Raw genomic sequence first — 18,783 nt, 5'->3', positions numbered from 1 at the left:
AAGTGGCAATTTAGCAACAGAGATCAAAACCTTAAAATGTGCATTCTGATTCTAGGAATTTGTCCTAACTGATTAAGAAAAGTATAGGTACATGACTTGCCAGACCCCAACCAAGGCCATTCTGGCCGATCTTGAAGAACACCTAGGGCAATGTATGGGACTCTGGGGGTTTCCATGCTCTGGGGTGATTTTCTGGAGATCTCTGACCTCCAGGTAGGTTCCCGGACCAGATAAGTCCTGAAGCCTAGAGGGACCAGCCTGTCTGGGGCATCGGCTGGTTCCATTTCCCTACCCTGTGTTGTTGGCGGCCCCTTCCAACATGAAGGGGTTAGAGTGAGCATGGCGGCCCCTTCCAGCATGAAGGGCTTGGAGTGAGCACGGCCCAGGTGCCCCTGGGGAGTGGGACAGGAGGATCGGGGTGATGGTGGAGTTGTGCCCAGAGGGTGGGGTTTGACGGACGGGTGCGTTGATGTTTCTTTTGGCCTCCAGTGTCTTGGAGTATTGCACCCCTGGCGCTGGGGCACAGCCTTCAGCCCAGCGGCTTCTGAAGCAGGACGCGACACCAGAGGTCAGGCTTGAAGCATCGCCTTGTGCTGCGCAGCAGGGCACAAAGCCTTGCGGGTGCTGTTTCAAGTCGGGACAAAGGAGGTACAAACAGCTGCAGGTTTTTATACACAGCAGGATGCGGAAAGGTTCGGTTAAGGCATCGTGGACCCATCATAAGGCAAGTTAGAAATGATAACCGTAATTGGGCTAGCTGCAGACGGGCTGTTTCTGATTTGTTGGCCTTTACACTGCGCATGCGCAAGGGACCTTCCCGCGGGCGTCCGTGACCGCCTCCTTAGGGTTGATGGCCGCCAGCTGACGATGACTGGCTCCACAGTTCCCCCCTCACGAGGCATAGGCAGCTTATCCTCCCCGCCCAGGTGATTACAGAAAGACCAAGGTCTGCCAAACACGCGCTCAAAAGGGGGGCGCTTGAGTTTGCCTTTGGGGACCAGGCAGCAGGGGAATGCTTCTGGCCAGCCAGAAAACTGGCTTGCGGATCCCAGGGGGCAGCCGTGGCCGAGGGCACGAGGCATCTCGGTGACGTCTACTTGCCATTGCTGACCTGGGTATAGGGATGGGTTGAACAAGAGCTTTCTGGCTTCTTGGGGCTTCTAGTTGGGCCAGCGTGTTGGGTCTTTGGCAGACAGGGCAGTGGGCGAGGAGTTGCTGGAGAATGGATTGTACCGGTGCTGATGACCTCAAGTAGCGGAGCCACATTTGCAGGAGGTTTTCTTCTCCCGGGTGGTATAAATGGTGCACTCGGGAGCAGAGAGCTTGGGAATCCAAGTGTGTTTTGGTGTGAGGGTGGATTAGCCATGAGTTTGTCACTTTGAAACCTTTGTAAGTTGCCTGCTTTAAATCTTCAGCTGAGTATTCAGGGAGCTCGGAGGAAAGAGATGATCCTGACCTTGGAAGTTTGGGGGTGGCCCATGCTGCGTGATCTGCTGCGTTGTTGCCTGTGGACTCTGGAGTGGCAGCTGTTTGGTGGCCGGGTAGGTGAACAAATCCCATTTCGAGCGGAAGGAGAATTGTAGTGAGGAGGCGAGACAGTGCCTTGGCATGTTGATCAAGCAGTCCCTTTTCTTTCCATAACTAGGCAGAGGCCTGCAGGACTTCCCAGACATGCTTGCTGTCGGTGTACAGGTTTATTCGGAGGCCCTGTTGGAGACGTAGGGCCTGGAGGACCACCTCAAGTTCTGCCCTTTGGGCAGATGCATTTGGGGAGAGGGTGCCACTGGCCACGGTTTTTAGTGAGTTGTTTACAACTGCCCATCCGGTGTACCTGGGGCCATCTTCAACGAAACTGGAGCCATCGGTGAATCACTGAAGATCAGGATTAGGAATGGGGTGTTCAGAGAGGCCTTCTCAAGGCTTGGTTTGCAGACCAATACTGCGAGTACAGTCAAGATTGGGAGTTTCTGGATCCCCGGAGTGCAGAGGCAAGAGTGTGGCAGGGTGGAGTCGGTTGGAGACTTGTAGAGTGACCTCAGGGTATTTAAGGAGAATGGCTTGACATTTAAGAAGACTGCTGCTGTTCATCCAGGTAAGCCCTGGAGTTTCAAGAATAATCCGAATTTCATGGGAGGATAGGACGGTTAGAGGTTCTCCGAAAAGTGAATTTTTGAGCTTCCTGGACAAGCAGGGCAGCTGCAGCGATGGCTGATGGCCATAGGCAGTAGGGCCTCCCCTGGTCATGGAGTCAAGTTGTTTGCTGAAGTAAGCAATTACCTTGGGGCTATAGGATGAGTCTTGACAAAGGATTCCTTGGGCCAGCCCTCCTCCTCCCACCACAAAGAGCTGAAATGGTTTAGACATATGGGGCAGATGCAGAGCTGGAGCCGAGGAGAGACGTTCCTTAAGCTGGTGAACCCGACACGTATCTTTGGTGGGGGCGGTGGTGGTGGCAACGGGAGGCTTTCAGCCTCAGTTAGGATGTTGTAAAGGAGCTTGACCAGAGTTCCATAGTCCCAGATCCAGAGTTGACAGTAGCCGATTAGGCCAAGAAAGGACCTGAGTTCTTCTGCTGTGGATGAGATAGGGATGTTGCAGATGGCCTTTACCCGTTCAGGGGCTAGTAGGCGTTTTCCTTGGTCAAGGTCATACCTGAGGAATCAGACTTTGGTTTGAATGATTTGAGCCTTTTTCAGGGACGCCTGGTATCCTTGTTCGCATAGGAAGTTTAGCAGAGAGATGGTGGCCTGAGCACAGGCGGAAGTGGTAGAAGCCAGGAGCGGCTTATCTGCATACTGGAGACGTTTGTGTTCCGGTGGGCAGTCCCATTCTCAGAGACCAGCATCCACAGCTTGGCTGAACAAAACAGGAGAGTTTTTAAATCCTTGGGGCAAGCTGGCCCAGGTGGTTTGGAGAGGGCAGTCGGGCTGAGAGAAGTAGGTGAATGTGAAGACGGGACAGCTTTCAGGGTCCACCAGGATGCAGAAGCAGGCATCCTTCTGGTCTAACGCCACGTAGTAGTGAAATTGGGGGCTCAGGGTGCTGAGCAAAGTGTAGGGATCCAGAACCAGCTGGGGAAGACCTCCTGTCCGGATGGTGACTGCTCTTAATTTGTGCAGCATGCAGACTTCAGCATTCGGTTGTTTTTTTTTCTTTTTTTTTTGATGGGCAGGATGGGAGCGTCCCATGGACTGTCAGGAACAGGGCATGGTTCTAGGACTTCTCCTTCAAGCAGGCGGAAGATGACTTCCAGAAGGTCAGGAGTAAGGTTGCCACGGAGCAGATACCTGCGAAGGTGGATGGGTTGAGCTCCAGGCTTGAGCTTCCGGCTTGAGGGTGATGTGGATGAGGGTGGCAGCGACAGCTAGTCCAGGGAGCCCTGTTTCCCAGACCTGGGGGCTGACCTGGTCAGAGACCAGGGACAGGGAGGTGACCGTGACTGGGCTGGGGCGAGGTGACCCTCTCCAGAAGTCTGTTTCCTGCTGGGACGTTACAGTGATGTGGCCATTGGCTAGATGAGATGAGAGCTCGAGTCTTACACAGGAGACTCTGCCCATTAGGTTGATGTGGGCCTCGGGTAAGTACAGAAAGTTATTTTCCATTTTCTCGAGATTTAGGCTGCAGACGGGGGTGCTGTTGAAGAGGGAGACTGTTTGGCTTCCCGTCGCCCCCTGGACGGATAAGGCGGGCTGTACAGACGTTGGGAGGGGCCTGCAGACAGCAGACATGGCGGTGCCAGTGTCTATGAGGAATGGCAGAGTTTTTCCGGCCACTTGCAAGTTAGGCCCCGTCACTCATCTTCTCCCTCCTCCATGAGGGTCGTTAGGTTAGGTCAGGCCTGGGGAGCGCCCTGTGCCCGGGTATGTCAGTGTCCCAGGTCAGGGACTTTCTCCCCCTTTTGACTGGCGGCTGCTTCCCCAGAAGCTGACAGTTCGCTGTTGGCTTGTGAACGGTGAAGAGAGTCCACGTAGTTTCTACTGCCCGTCGGGGCTGGGTAGAGAACTCGTCCTTTAATTTGGCTACGTTGGCTACTTCTGATGGTCCCCATGCCTGATACGAATATAGCCGAACCGTGTCCGGAGCCCCCCATCCCGGCAGAAGGAGTTACCCTGGACACAGGATTATAGTCCATTTGGTCCCGAGACTGCAGCGGACGGGGTAAGGCAGTGGGGACTGGAGGACTGGGCGGGAGCTGAGGGTTGAGCGAGCGGTGCCGTGGAGGGATTGCAGTTTCTAGCAGAGGCCTGAGATTTTAACAAAGGCTCAGGAGGGCTGCATGGGAGGGAATTGAAGAGGAAGCAAAAGGAGGCGTTCCTGAAAACCGTATAGTAAGATCTTCCTCAAACTTTCCAGTCTTGTCTAGCCACATTATCCAGGCATTTAGCAAACTAATTTTGAAAGACCCTTTTTGGGTCTTTAATGGCAGACTGGCAGTTTCATATTTTGGCCATATTACAGTACGGCATTTACTCATTCTTTTTCTTAGACTTCCCTTTCCTAGTGTTGACCAGTTTTGTGACACACTTTCCAGAAGTTCAGTAGGTTCCCCATCTCCTGGAGAGGACCGGCTAGTTCCTATTTTAAACACAAGTTAATTACAGAGCAGTTTTTACACAGGCAGAACTGTTAAACAGAGAACCCAATTCCGATTTTATTCAGAGGGTCCAGGAGAGATCCTAGGGTATCCCCCAAAACGGATCTACTCACCCAGTCAGGTGGATCCGCAGTCAGACAGATGGCTGAGACCGGTGGTCCCGACAGGAATGGTTCGAGCCGTCAGAGGCCCGACGACCCCCTGGTGTCCCCGATGTCCAACCAACCTGAGCCACCTTGGGGCCACTCACCGGGTCACAGGTGCAGGCAATCCGAGGGCCTGGCCAATCCGATGACAAAGGTGGGGAACCAGGGGCATCTGACCCAGTGTCGCAGGTTGCGCCAGTTCAGTCAAGTCCCTGTTCGGGCTCCAGGAAAGCTGTTGCACCCCTGGCGCTGGGGCACAGCCTTCAGCCCAGCGGCTTCTGAAGCAGGACACGACACCAGAGGTCAGGCTTGAAGCATCGCCTTGTGCTGCGCAGCAGGGCACAAAGCCTTGCAGGCGCCGTTTCAAGTTGGGACCAAGAAGGTACAAACAGCTGCAGGCTTTACACATAGCAGGATGCGGAGAGGCTCGGTTAAGGAACCGTGGACCAGTCATATAGTCAGAAATGATAACTATAATTGGACTAGCTGCAGACAGGTTGTTTCTGATTTGTTGACCTTTATACTGCATGCGTGAGGGACCTTCCCGCGGGCGTCTGTGACTGCCTCGGTCAGTGTTAATGGCCGCCGGCTGACGATGGCTGGTTTTGAGAGCCTGTGGCAGGCTCCACAGTAGCCGCTGGAAGTGGAGACCTGGGGTTGTGGAATTGTCGCCCACGCAGAACTCTGAGGTCTGTTCTGCAACTGATTGTTGCGATGTGCTTTGAGATTTGTTGCTTTTTTGTATACGTGTTGTTTTTCACAGAAAAGACATAGAAGTCGATTGTGATGATAAACAAATATTTATCCCTCTAGTCTCCAATGTTCTGGAGCAGCTAGAAGGAAAGATATGAGATGATGGTATGGTAGCCCATGAGAAACTCTGGGGTCTGTCCTATAACTACTTGTTGAAGAATGCTCTGAAAACTATTGCTTTTTTCTCTCTTTGAGAGAAACTCTCTTTGAGTTTCTCTCTCTCTCATTTTTGTATATATGTTATATTATACAATAAAAAAAAGTTAAAAAAATAAAAAGGTTTTTAACCAAAAAAAGAAGTTATAGGTAAAGATTTAACTGTGAGGATGTTCATATAACATTGTTTTGCTATGTGTAAGATTTATTATTTATCTATTATGTACACATGTAGTATTCTTTTCAGTTGGAAATAAAATGTACCCATGAGCCAGAAACCTGATTGTGCATCAGGAACAGAAGACAGGAAGGTTGGTGGCCTGGGTGCTCTTGAAGCAGGATAGACCAGAAAAGCCACAAGCCCCAGTTCCCTATCCAGCTCTGAAAGAGTCAATGGACACTTGCAGGTCCCTTGTTTCCTAGCCAGCTCTGAAAGGGTTAATGCAGGCTGCAAACTCCCTAGAGCAAGACTTTTCCCTAAAGCTCCAAAACTCCCTAAAACCATAAAGCTGGTAAAACCATGGGCCTGAAATGGACTCATAGTTAATCACAGAACGCATAGGGTTATAAAGATTGTTAAGCATCTATCTGCCCAAAAACAAATTTTGGGTATATGGTAGCAGGCCACAAGCATAGACAGTTATCTCCTCCTGAAACAATGCAAACCATATAAGCCCATGGTGTTCAAAGATCACTATGGAAACCTGCTACCAGCAAAACTTCCCCATAAAACAAGCTTACCCTGGCCATTAGGCCTGTGTAGCTAGCTTGAAACCGCCTCCATTAATCTCTTTAACTGTGCTTTCTCTCTTTTAAATAAATTTCACTATTTACTACTACTACTGACCTTCTGTTCTCTGAATTCTTTCTGGGACAAGATCTGAACGGCTCAGCTGGCTCTATTGTCAGCAGGACTCCTGTTACACTCTAAAGGAAGCACTCTGTTTCAAGAGCTCTCTACCAACATGGACCCCTATCTCCCTTCTTTACTTCAATTTTGCATTTATTTCCACCCCCCAACTTGGACAAGCATCTCCTGCTTTAACCACCAACCCATATCCCATCATGGGTGGCTGAGCTCCATATGGTTTAACTGAGTAGGGACTAGAGAAACTCCCTATTTAAAATCCTGCCTTTTCATCTAAATATGGTACTAGGGTCCCACCAGGTAATGAAGCAATTTGAAAGGGTATATAAGATCATAACCTAGACTTCCAATGAGTTGGAGATAGTTTCCTGGCTGTGTCCAACCTCTTGTAGAAGGCTGATGAATCTAACACAATCAGATGACTTGAAACTTGAACCTTATTTGGAAATAGCGCCCTTAAAGATGTGATTAGTTCAGGTGAAGCCAAGCTGATTTAATGTGGGCCCTAATCCAATATGACTAATGTCCTTATAAAAAGAGGGAAATTTGGACACACAGAGGGAGGGGAGAAGGCCCTCTAACCACAGAAGCAGAAGTTGAAGTTCTAGGCTGCAAGTCAAGGAACACTTAACGCTTGTTGGCAAATACCAGAAGAGGCAAGGAAGGATTCTCCTTTACAGATTTCAGAGGGAGCATGGCCCTGTCAACACCATGATTTCACACTTCTACCGTCCAGAACTGTGAGACAATCAATTTCTGTTCATTTAAGCCACCCAGTTTGTGGTCATTTATTATAGCAGCCCTAGAAAACTGACAGGTAGCTACCCAAACTCTTCTGAACTTTGTTACATGTATTCTCAAATCAACTACAATAAACTTACAAAGCTTTCATTCTAAAGCATCCTCTTCAACAAAACCTTATGACTTTCTACAAAGTCCAAAGTTAAAGAATACCTTTAGAGATTATTTTAGGTAAACACAGGAGGATGGATGAGTGCCTAGATCACAGGCAGTTACAGTAATACATGGACTCAGAGACCCACAGATGGCCACGACAGTTCAGCTGCCCCTTTCCCCAGATGAGGGGTGCAGCCCAGGAACCCCACAGCCCTCTGAATAAAATCAGCCACTTTTGACCTTGTGTCAGTAGCTTCAGCTGCTGGATGCCTAGCACAGGAGTGGTTGGAGCTACGGGGGAGCTAACAACTGGTGGGGTCGGTGGAATGCATCTCCATTCCCACCACCGCTCACTTACTTTCATTCTCTCCTTGGACACAGACCACAGGTTAATCTTTCCCTGGTCAGGGAAGGGGAAGCTGGCCCTCTTGCCCTCCTCTGAACTTGACCTTGTCTTGCTGCCAGCTGCAAGCCTTATCTGCAAAGTACTTTGCCCCATTGCTGGGAATGGGCACATATTCAAGGGCTCTGCTTTTACCTCAAAGGCACCCAGAGCCTGGGACTGGAAACCACGTGGAGGCTGCCCCCACCCCCCCCCCCCAGTGGCATCTTGCTGAGAGCTGGAGCAGCCGATGTTTGATGTTGGACATGAGGAGGGAGGAGGCTAGGAAGAAGGGACTGAGCACTCCCACTCGCCAGCTTTCTCTTTGCCTCACCTGCTGCCCTGCATGTGCCACAGCCAGTGGGAGAAAACCACACCTCCGTGGGCTCCCTATGAGTTCACTGAGGAGTTGCACGAGTAAGGTGCAAAGTGTATGTTGGGTGCTTCCTGTCTGACCCCCATCACTCACTTTTGCCACAAGGAGGACAGTCTTTCGTGAGGAGCCATGGAGCAGAGTTGCACTGGGTGCTGTGATAGTTGAGGCACCACCAAATCTGAAAGCAGATGGGTGAGGGTGACTGGCCTACTCCAGTGAGCCCCCACTCTGATGACCCACACTCAGGGGCCCTCGGGATGTCTCCACAATCAGCTGGGGGTGGGGGGCGGTTTGCTCTGTAGTTGGTTTGGGTTTGGGTTGCTCTTTATGTTTGTTTTGCTTTTAAGTTTCAGCTAAATCTCACAAGCACCGAAGTGGGTCCCTTTGGGTTTTATGCCCGTTGATATAGAACTGAGACATATGGGGAGGGCTTTGAACACAGAAGACTTGGGGGCTGGCCCGGTTAGGGATCAAAAAACCCAACTGCCCAGCCCGTCTCCAGCCCTAAGATGAAAAGGGCCAGAGAATCCCTGAGACTCACACAGGATTCTGCCTGCTTTACGAGAGTAGAATCATCCAGGGACTTGAATGAAAGCCCTGGCTGCTGCAGAAGAGGGTGTTTGCCTGCAGCGACCTCTGTACTTTCCACACCCAGGGAGGCCGAGGAGGTAGCTTGGTGCAGTGGGAGGCGGGCACGCTGGCTTCAGCACTTCCAAAAGCCAGCTGCTGGTGGGTGCCGTTAGCCCCATTGAGCAGCCTCAGGCTCGAAAAACGCCCACAATTTTCCAAAGTTCAGATCCAGGTGCTCTGTCTTCACAGTCCATGCATTCCCTGGGGATTGGGATTATGAAAGTGAGACAAAAACTGGAAAAAGGGTTTCAACTGGGCTGGAGGGAACCTGATGGGAAGTAGTAGGAATGAGGTTTGGAAAGCTCATGGCCTCTTTTAAAGAGCATCTCTCTGCATTGCACCTGACCTCCTCCTGACCTTGGACCAGGAGAAGCTGGGGCTGCAGAGAAGGATGTCTGCTGGGTCCATGCAGAGTGAATATTTTAAGTTCAAAGAATATTGTTGTCGCACTGTCAACTGTTGTGCAAATCCACCATCCCTTTGGTCTGAAGACAGTTCAGAGCGATCGTAAGTTAAATAAAGGCTTCAGCCAAAGGGACAGGAATTTAAAACAGAAGAAATTAGTTAATGTACAGGGAAGCCATTCTCTAGTCTCAGACTTCAGGCAGATACCCTTTTTGGTATTTTCAATGAAATACTCACAAAAGTAAAGAGGAACTTAAAATAAAAGCAAATTCTGGTTAAATAGCAAGAAAATGCAAGGTGGCCTGAACTTTGTCCTGTTTCCTTCCATCGAATTATTTTACATAAATTGTTTCCTCCATAAGCCTCAGACCTAATAAATATTCATGAAAGGAAGGAAAGAAAGAAATTGCACAAGTGGGAGAAGAACTAAAATGTAAGGATTCCCAAAGCCCACTCTCTCACTAGCATTATGTATTTTATTACTAAAGGTTAATGGGAAATTGATCTATGAATCAGCCAACTGAAGACGTTCAGAAAAGTCTTGGCTATTCATCTATTTGGTGAACACTAAGGGAACCAGCTCCCGTTGAAAGTTTCCCCATAGTAAATGGAGAGTTCAACATATCCTTTCAATGAATGACATTGTCATCTACATGCAACTTTCCTCTGTGGGTATTTAAAATAATGAAAAAGAAAAAAGAAACACCTGGATACAAATAGAAACTACTTTCCAATTAGGAGAATCAGCTGTTGAGAGAACACATCTACCCTTCCTCATTGAAGCTATGAAATAACCCATCTCTTCAAACATCTGTAACCAGGTCTCATGCTCTTGTCACATCCGCCCTTTACTGAGTGTTGGGTAAGATTCCAGACACCGCACCAAATCCCTTGCGAATGCAATTTCATTCGATCCCAACAGTAACCTTAAGAGTCAGGTATTATTATTCCATTTAGCAGAGGCAAAAACTGAGACTCAGAGGTAAAGGCCCATGTTCATGGAGCCAGTCCTCATGGAAATGGGATTCACATCCATGGCCTTAATTGTCCTAAACAGTCTGGAAAGCAGAACCACGAAAGGGAAATATCACATCTTATTATCATTAGTAGTAGTAGTATTATCAGAGACAAAGTAAGACAACAAGAATATATTCTAAGGGCATGAAGAGGGGAAGGAGCCATTGATCTAGCCCACTAATCCTCTCCAAGAACTGGACAGTGGCCATCTGTTTCCTGCTTGGTTTCCATGGCCTTGTGATGATGGGGAAGGAGAGAGTCAGAATACCCTGGGGACCTTAATTTGGAAAAGGTAGTGAAACACCAGACTGCGATGAGGCTGTCATCCTCCCTCTAGGAGGCTGGCATTCTTCCTCCAATAAGTGTCCTTATCATAGATGACACTTTTAAATGAGCCCCCTAGAGCCAGCTGGCCAAATGAACATACTTATAACAAATAATTAAACCAAGACTGGTTAAACACAGTGATTCATCACCAAAATAACTTCATGCCGTCTGTTTGCCCCCCCACGCTGCTCTCAGTTGACACAGGAGTGAGCATTTCCGGGAACAGCCCTCACGGCAGCACCACAGAAAGGCTTCAGCACTGCCAGGAGCTTAGTGACCCTCTCTTGTCTCAAGTGACTTCTGTCCATAGGTGGAAAAGTACCATGTAACTACAATATCCAACCACTAAACTATCACCCAAACCCCACAACTTCTTTCAAAGGCATGCTTTTCAAAGGAGTCTTAATCACCCAGCTTTCAGTTATTTGAGTCACAGTTAACAGATCCTACCACAGGATAAACCTAAGTCAAATTGTGCATTTCCAGGACTTCCAAAAGAGGATACAGTATAGCAGGTCAGAAATAAGTGAGTATCATTATTCTTTTTAGTATGGAACTTCTTCTCATCTGTAATTGGGAAGTGATATCAGTTCTGTAAATATTGAAGTGCCTTGGGACACCACTTGAGCTCTCCTCTCTTGCACACGCTCTCTTATGCAGGTCCTCAAATTCATGCATAACTAACTGCCTGCTTTGTATCTCAGTTATCAAAGGAGGCTATCAAAGGAGGCACCTTGAGCCTAGTATGGCCAAATCTAAAGTGTTCACACCCAAAGCTGTTCATCTCCCAATTGTCCCAGTTTCAGTAAATAGCATCACTGTCTATCTAGTAGCTCAAGCCAAAAACCTATGAGTCATTTTGATTCCTCTAGTCAGTCCTTTCAGTTGTACCTCCCACATACATCTCAAATCTGACCATGTGCTTCTGTCTTCACCATCACCCGCTCGAATTTGGCCATTAGCCTTTCCCCTGTGCTGCTGTGATAGTCTGCTAAATGGGCTCCCTGCATCAATTCTTGCTCCCTTATAAATCATTTTTCACATTGCAGCCAGAGTCTAAAGCATCAATCAGGCAGATTACATCTGTCAAGAAAATTCTTTATTAAGAAATGTTAGAGACAGTTATTGCAATGAATGTGTTAGAGCCATTTCTTTCAATCAGGCCTGAAGAGGGGAAAGCCAAGGTTTTGGTGTTTGGGGATGGGTGGGGGACTTCATGTCCCTTAGGAACTATAGTGAGCTGAGTGCAATTTTCTGTGCCAGTCAATTTAGTATGTAGCCTTAGGATGGATGGTTTCATTCTAGAGGAGATACCATTACGTTTTTAAAGTTCTTATGTCTCTAGTTGTCTTACAAACTAACCAGGACCCTTTCCTAAAGAACAAATGCAGGACAAGTCTCAATCTGACAGCAGTGAGGCCTTCATCCCAGCATGGGTTAGGATTTTATAGTCTAAGGATCTGCCAGTCAAAAGTCCTATAAATATTCCCAGCCTTTCTCCTTAACAATTAGCTGTAAAATGCTTTGTAGCTCAGGCCCTTGTCTCCCCACCACAACTGAGTCAGCAGTCTCTCATCTCCCCAAGGCTAACAACTGCTTATTAAAAGCCTGCAGTTTCTGGCTTCAGCATAATTCTTAATAATCTTATTTTACTAGCCCTAGCAAAAGTATGGGTCTTAGAGTCTTCCATTTCTATATTAAAGAACGTGGAGTTTATAATTCCCTGTTTGCACTTGTTACTTTCCTGCATAAAACCATGGTGTGCTCATATGACCTCAGGGCCTATAAGCCTTACTAATCTCCTCAGCCACCTCTACCCCAGCTCCCCGCCCCCCCCAGCTGTACTACCCCCTTGCTCCTTCTCACACACTCCAAACACTTTCACAGAATCTTCTCACTTGTTCCTCTTGCCTGACTGCTCTTCCCTGGATTTTTTCATGAAGGCTCATCCTTCAGGTCTCAAATTAATTGTCACCTCCTGACTACCTATATCAGTTAAAACTGTATTCAGCTGCAAGCAACAGAAAACTGGACTAGCTATATCATTCAAAAACAAACAAAATTTTTCTTCCATAAGACCTCTTGAGAAGGACTCGGCCCTTGAGAGTTTCCTGCTCTGTTGGACTTGATCTTATGCTTGCTGCTTCAGGGCCTCAAAAAGGTGGTTGCCAGCCAGGTGGCGCATGTGTTATGTTTGAGGCATGAAAAATGGGGAAAGGGGCTAAAGGTTTTCTGCTCATCAGGCAGGAGCAGAAGCTTCATTTGCTCCCTACTCCACCCCCAAAAGACTACCCCTTGAATCTCATTGGGCTTCGTGTCTATTTTTATACCAGTTACTAGCCAAGGGGAATGAAATTTCCATAACTGATTTAGCCAACCTTGAGTCACCCCTGGCATTGGGGTTAACCCCGAAATGATTAAGGAATCCCCACATGCCATCCGAATACGCTAGATTCTGTTAGAACGGAAAAGGGAGAGATGGAGAGGATGACCTGGTGGGCAGGAACTCCCCATTCACTTTCTATCATTTCACCCCATTTTTGTGTCCTTCATTGCTGCCACCATAGTCTCTGAGACCTTGCACTTTCATTTGTTCACTTGTCTATTGTCTGACTCCTGCGCCAGAAGAAAAGCTCCAGGAGATGAGAAAACTGTTCTGTCTTATTCGCAGATAGCATCCCTGGTGACTGGCAGCCAATAAACATATATATTTTTATCAGTCAATTAAAAATACCCACTGCGGGTGGGCCATGGTGGCTCCGCAGGCACAGTTCTCGCCTACCATGCCGAGACCTGGGTTCGATTCCCAGTGCCTGACCATGCAAAAAAAAAAAAACCCTAAAAACATCCACAACCACTTTTCAACCACTTACCACATATCCGCTGCTTTGCACATTTAGTACATTTAACATTCATCACGACTCCATGTGGTCCGTATTAGTCTCCCCATATAACTAATGGAAAGGGCTTAGAAAGGGTTTAAATAATTTGAAAATGTTTCACAGTACATGGTGGGGCTTGGGTTTGCAGTCTGATGTTTGAGCTCCAGCATCTAAGCTTCAGCCTCTGTGATCCTTAGGTCAGGCGTGCTACAGTCCCTAGGTGGGACAGATACCTGCTGCCCACATCCCATCCTCCCACCCACCTCTGCTTCCCTCTCCTGCTAGGGGGACAAGTCCCTGCAGGCTCTTCTTACCTGTGCTGACAGTGTCCAGCATGTTTTATGCCCAATTTACTATCAGACCCCACTTGTCCCAAGAAGTGTCACCTGGAAGTGCACATGGGTCATCTCCAGGAATAACCACCACCAGTGGGGGATGGGAGCTGGTGGATACCTCCAAAGCTTCTGCACCTCAGGTGGACAATTCTGGAATTCTTATGTTCCTCAGAGTCCCAGTAGAATAGACACCCCGTTCATTGCCTATTGCTTCCCATCATAGGCAGAATAGTAGCTCCCCAGAGATGTCAATGACCTAACTCCAGAACCTATGAGCAGGTTACCTTTATGACAAAAAGGGGTTTTGCAGATGTGATTAATTTAAGGACCTTGAGATGATGAGAGTATCCTGGATCGTCCAAGCGAATCCAGTCCAATCGCATGGATCCCTAAAGCTCAGAGAATTGTTCCCAGCTGTGATAAAAAGTGATATGTGATGATGGAATAAAATCAGAGAAATGTGATGATACTCATTGTGAAGATGGAGGCAAGAGGCCACAAGCCAAGGAATGTGGGTAGTCTTTGGACACTGGAAAAGGAAAGGAAAAGGTTTCTCCCCTAGAGAAAGGAATGCAGCCCTGCTGAGACCCTGATTTTAGCCTAGTAAAATCCATTTCAAATTTCTGATATGTAGAACTGTAAGATAATTTATGTTGTGATAAGCCACTAAATTTGTAGTAATTGTTTGTGGTAATGTGTTATAGCAGCAATACACACACACCGTCTCTATGTCTTCCCACTCCCTAACTCCTGCTTTTCAGGATAATAATAATCACCTGTTCCAATGTCCTTATCTCAGGGGCTGTTTACTAAGACAAGAGATACATTTTTTACTGATCTGTGTAGTTCTCATTTCCGTGCATCCTCCTCCTGCCCCTTCCCCTGTAACCAGTCTTCAGTGATCCTGGAATTGGTTCAAGGAAAAGCTACGTAATAAACTTCAAACTTCTAGGCAGGTTTTCAAGTTGTAATAAACTTAAACCGTTCTCAAAGGAATAATTAATATGCTCTTGGCTTCTGGTAATTTAAGAATTATATGACTCTTCAATTACATGCTTTATTGACTGTTTTTATTTCCAAATGTCGTCACCTTGATTTAAGCTACTTGAAAGAAACTCAGTGTCTTAAAGGAACATTCCCGACATGGAGTGGGGCCCAGCTATTTTAACTGAGCTGAGATCTTTTGAAAATGTGCTGGTCTACACTGCCTGATGAAGAAACTGATATGGTTAAGGAAAGAACAGTGACCAACCGTGTTAGAAAGAACACCACCGTCACGTGGAGAAATGTGCCATGTGTGTGTGCAGCACACTTCCTCTGATTCTCCCATCCTCAAGAATGTGTCAGTGTATGTGGGACATGACTCCCAGGGGTGTGGACCTTCCTGGCAGCGTGGGACAGAAAACCCAGAATGAGCTGAGACTCAGCATCAAGGGATTGAGAAAACCTTCTCGACCAAAAGGGGGAAGAGTGAAATGAGACAAAAGTGTCCAAAGCTGAGAGATTCCAAAGAGTTAAGAGGTTATCCTGGAGGTTGTTCTTACACATTGAGTAGATATCACCTTGTTAGTCAAGATGTAGTGGAGAGGCTGGAGGGAACTGCCTGAAAATGTAGAGCTGTGTTCCAGTAGCCATGTTTCTTGATGATGATTATATAATGATATAGCTTTCACAGTGTGACTGTGTGATTGTGAAAACCTTGTGTCTGATGCTCCTTTTATCTACCTTGTCGACAGATGAGAGGAACATATGGAATAAAAATAAGTAATAGGGGGAACAAATGTTAGAATAAATTTACTTTGAAATGCTAGTGATCAATGAAAGGGAGGGGTAAGGGGTATGGTATGTGAAATTTTTCTTTTCTGTTTTCGTTTTATTTTTCTGTTGTGTTTTTATTTCTTTTTCTGAATTGATGCAAATGCTCTAAGAAATGATCATGATAATGAATATGCATCTATGTGATGATATTGTGAAGTACTGATTATATATGTAGAAAAGAATGAGCGTATATTAAGAATGTTTGTGTTTCTTTCTTGTAATTTTTTTTAATTAATAAAAAATTAAAAAAAAATGTGTCAGTGTGTCCTTAAAGGAAGTCTAGGTCTTCCTTAGTGCTGGACTGTGCGGCAGTTCACAAGGTGGCGTGGATTCCAAGAGAGCGTGGAACTATGCAAGCCTCTTCGTAAACTGCGTAACGCAGCTCGCAGCCCTTTGTGTGTCTTGTAATCTTCTCCAGTAACTATTTGTGAGCCCCCTAAAATCTGAACAGGCGCAGGTCACATTCTTTATGAGAATTAATAGCAAAGGCTATTGGAAGCCAGAAATGACAGGAAATCTGATCTGGCTGAGAATTTCCCTGGTGTGCCTGTGTGTTCCTTGAGAAGGAGGCTTCTATAAATAACAGGGCTGGCAGCCACTTGCTGGGCCCCCCTGGCGCTAATGCTTCTCTAAGTCGGGACCCTTAGAATCGGTTCCCCGCGGGGGGCTGCAGCGTGGACAAGCTGCTGGCCTCCCTGCCGCAGACCCAGCGCCTCCCCTCTCAACTCACTACAGTGTGTCTTTAGAAAGTGTGGCCTCTAAACACAGGCGGGCTGGTTTGGGGAAGGAGAAGGAGAGGCTGGAGTGGGATGCTACCTGATTCAGACAAAGTTGTCCCAGGCGTGGACTTGGGGAGCATTAAGTTTTGGAAAGGAGGAGGAGTTCATAGCTCAGTAAGGGGACATGGCGAGACACCAAAAACAAACCGCGTCTGTCAAAATTTTATGCAGAACTTTAATTCCAGATTCTGAAGCTGGGCCATCCTTCTTTTCTTTTGCCTCCCCACTCCCCTTCCCTTCCTTCCCTTTGCCTACTGCTCCCCCTCTTCCCTCCGTTGTTTCCCGCCTCCCTCCCCTCCTCCTAACTTCCTCTCTCCTTCCCTCCTCCTTCCCTCAGGCTCATAAATCTTTGTAAATTCCGACCCTTGGTTCAGGCACTCTCTGGTCCCCCGTCTACGCTAGGTCTCAGGGCAGGGGATTTTAAGGGCTCAGCCCTTCCCTGCTTCCCCTGCTCTCTGTCAGCTGTAGGTTTAGTCCTTCTGAGGCCTAAGCCACCTCTGTGAGTGTCACACCTCCCGGTGACTTCGGAGGGATTATGATATTATATGCTTATTCACTTGTCATCTAGAGGCAGATTATAAATCTCCTCTAGGTGTTTTTAGAGACTCAATCACCCATGCCCAGAACGCTGCGTGGTAGTCAGAGATGTTCAATAAATACATGTTGAATGAATAAGCGAATGAGCTTTGTGCTGGTTTGAAAGAGTTATGTACCCCAGAGAAGTCATGTCCTTTACTCCTGATTCAATATTGTAGGGTAGAAGCCTTTGATTAGATTGTTTCCATGGCACACCCAATTATGGATGTGGCCTTTTGATTAGACGGAGATGTGACTCCGCCCTTTCAATGTGGATCTTGATTAGTTTACTGGAGTCCTTTAAAAGAGGACACAGTTTGGAGAAACACAGTTGCTTCAGGGCCGACATAGATGCAGGCATTTGAAGATGCTTGGAGTGCCAACAGAGAGAACAGATGCCGAGACACGGATGTTTGGAGATGCAGAGCCCAGCAGATGTTGCCATGTGCCTTTCCATAAGATGCAAAGCAAGCCAGAACCCAATGTCCCTGAGGAGCTAAGTGAGGGCCCATAGATGCTTAAAAAAGAAACCACTCGTGTCAGAAGCTGGAGGCTATGGAACTGGGAACATGGCAGATGCCAGCCACGTGCCTTCCTATGTGACAGACATCAGTCTTCCTTGAGTCTCTCTGGATGCCTTAGTTTGGACATTTTTATGACCTTAGAACTATAAACTTATAATTTATTAAATTCCCTTTTTAAAGAAAGATCAAAAGTGATAGTGGAATGATACAGAGAAGGTAGGGTTTAACAAATGAGTATGAGTGCTGAATCATTATATTGATATTACTTTTAGTCTCTAGTACCTTAGAGCAGCTAGAAGTAAAAGCTAAAATTATATAATTGCAACCCATACTGTCATGGTCAGGTTCATGTGTCAACTTGGCCAAGTTGTGGTACCTGTTTGTCTGGTTGGGCAAGTGCTGGCCTGTCTGTTGCTATGAGGATATTTCATAGAATTAAATCATGATCAGGTCAGCTGCATCCACAGCTGATTCCATTTGTAATCAGCCAAGGGGCGTGTCTTCTGCAATGAGTGATGCTTAATCTAAACACTGGAAGCCTTTTAAGGAGGATTCAGAAGAGAGGGGCTCTCTTCCTGCTTCGGCCTGCAAGCCTCTCCTGTGGAGTTCGTCCAGACCCTCCATCGGAATTGTCAGCCTCACAGCCTGCCCTGCGGATTTTGGACTCTGCGGTCCGATGGTCACATGAGACACTTTTATAAATTTTATGTTTACAAGTGTTCCCTGTTGATTCTGTTTCTCTAGAGAACCCTAACTAATACACATAACAAACTCTAAAATCTGTTCTATAACCAATTGTTGCAACATGCTTTGAAATTTATTGCTTTCTTGTATATATGTTACTTTTCACAAAAAATAAAAAAAGAGGAGGAGTATAACAGAGAAGAAAGGATTTAGCAAATGACTGTGACTGCTGAATCATTATGTTGATATTTCTTTTAGTCTCCAGTGTCTTGGAGTAGATAGAAGAAAAACAAAAAATCGTGAATCTGTAACCCATACCGAACTTTAAAATCTGTTCTATAACTACTTGTTAAAATGTACTTGGAAATTTATTGCTGTTTTAGATATATGTTATATTTCACAATTTAAAAAAAGTTAAAAAATAAATTCCCTTTTTAAAAGCCATTATGTTTTTGGTATATTGCATTCTAGCAGCATTTAACAAGCTAAAACAAGCTTGCTCTTCCATCATGGAGTAGTATCCTCTTTATTAAAAAAAAAAAAAAAAGAACGGGTTCAAATGTACACCAGAGCCAAAAATGACATGTTTGAATTGCACTTATTTTTCTCATTTCTGCAGCTTGGATTTCTGACC

The sequence above is a fragment of the Tamandua tetradactyla genome, chromosome 18 (assembly GCF_023851605.1).
Source record: "Tamandua tetradactyla isolate mTamTet1 chromosome 18, mTamTet1.pri, whole genome shotgun sequence".
Lineage (NCBI taxonomy): Eukaryota > Metazoa > Chordata > Mammalia > Pilosa > Myrmecophagidae > Tamandua > Tamandua tetradactyla.
The sequence above is the reverse complement of the archived record's forward strand: the minus strand, read 5'-3'. Positions refer to the sequence as shown.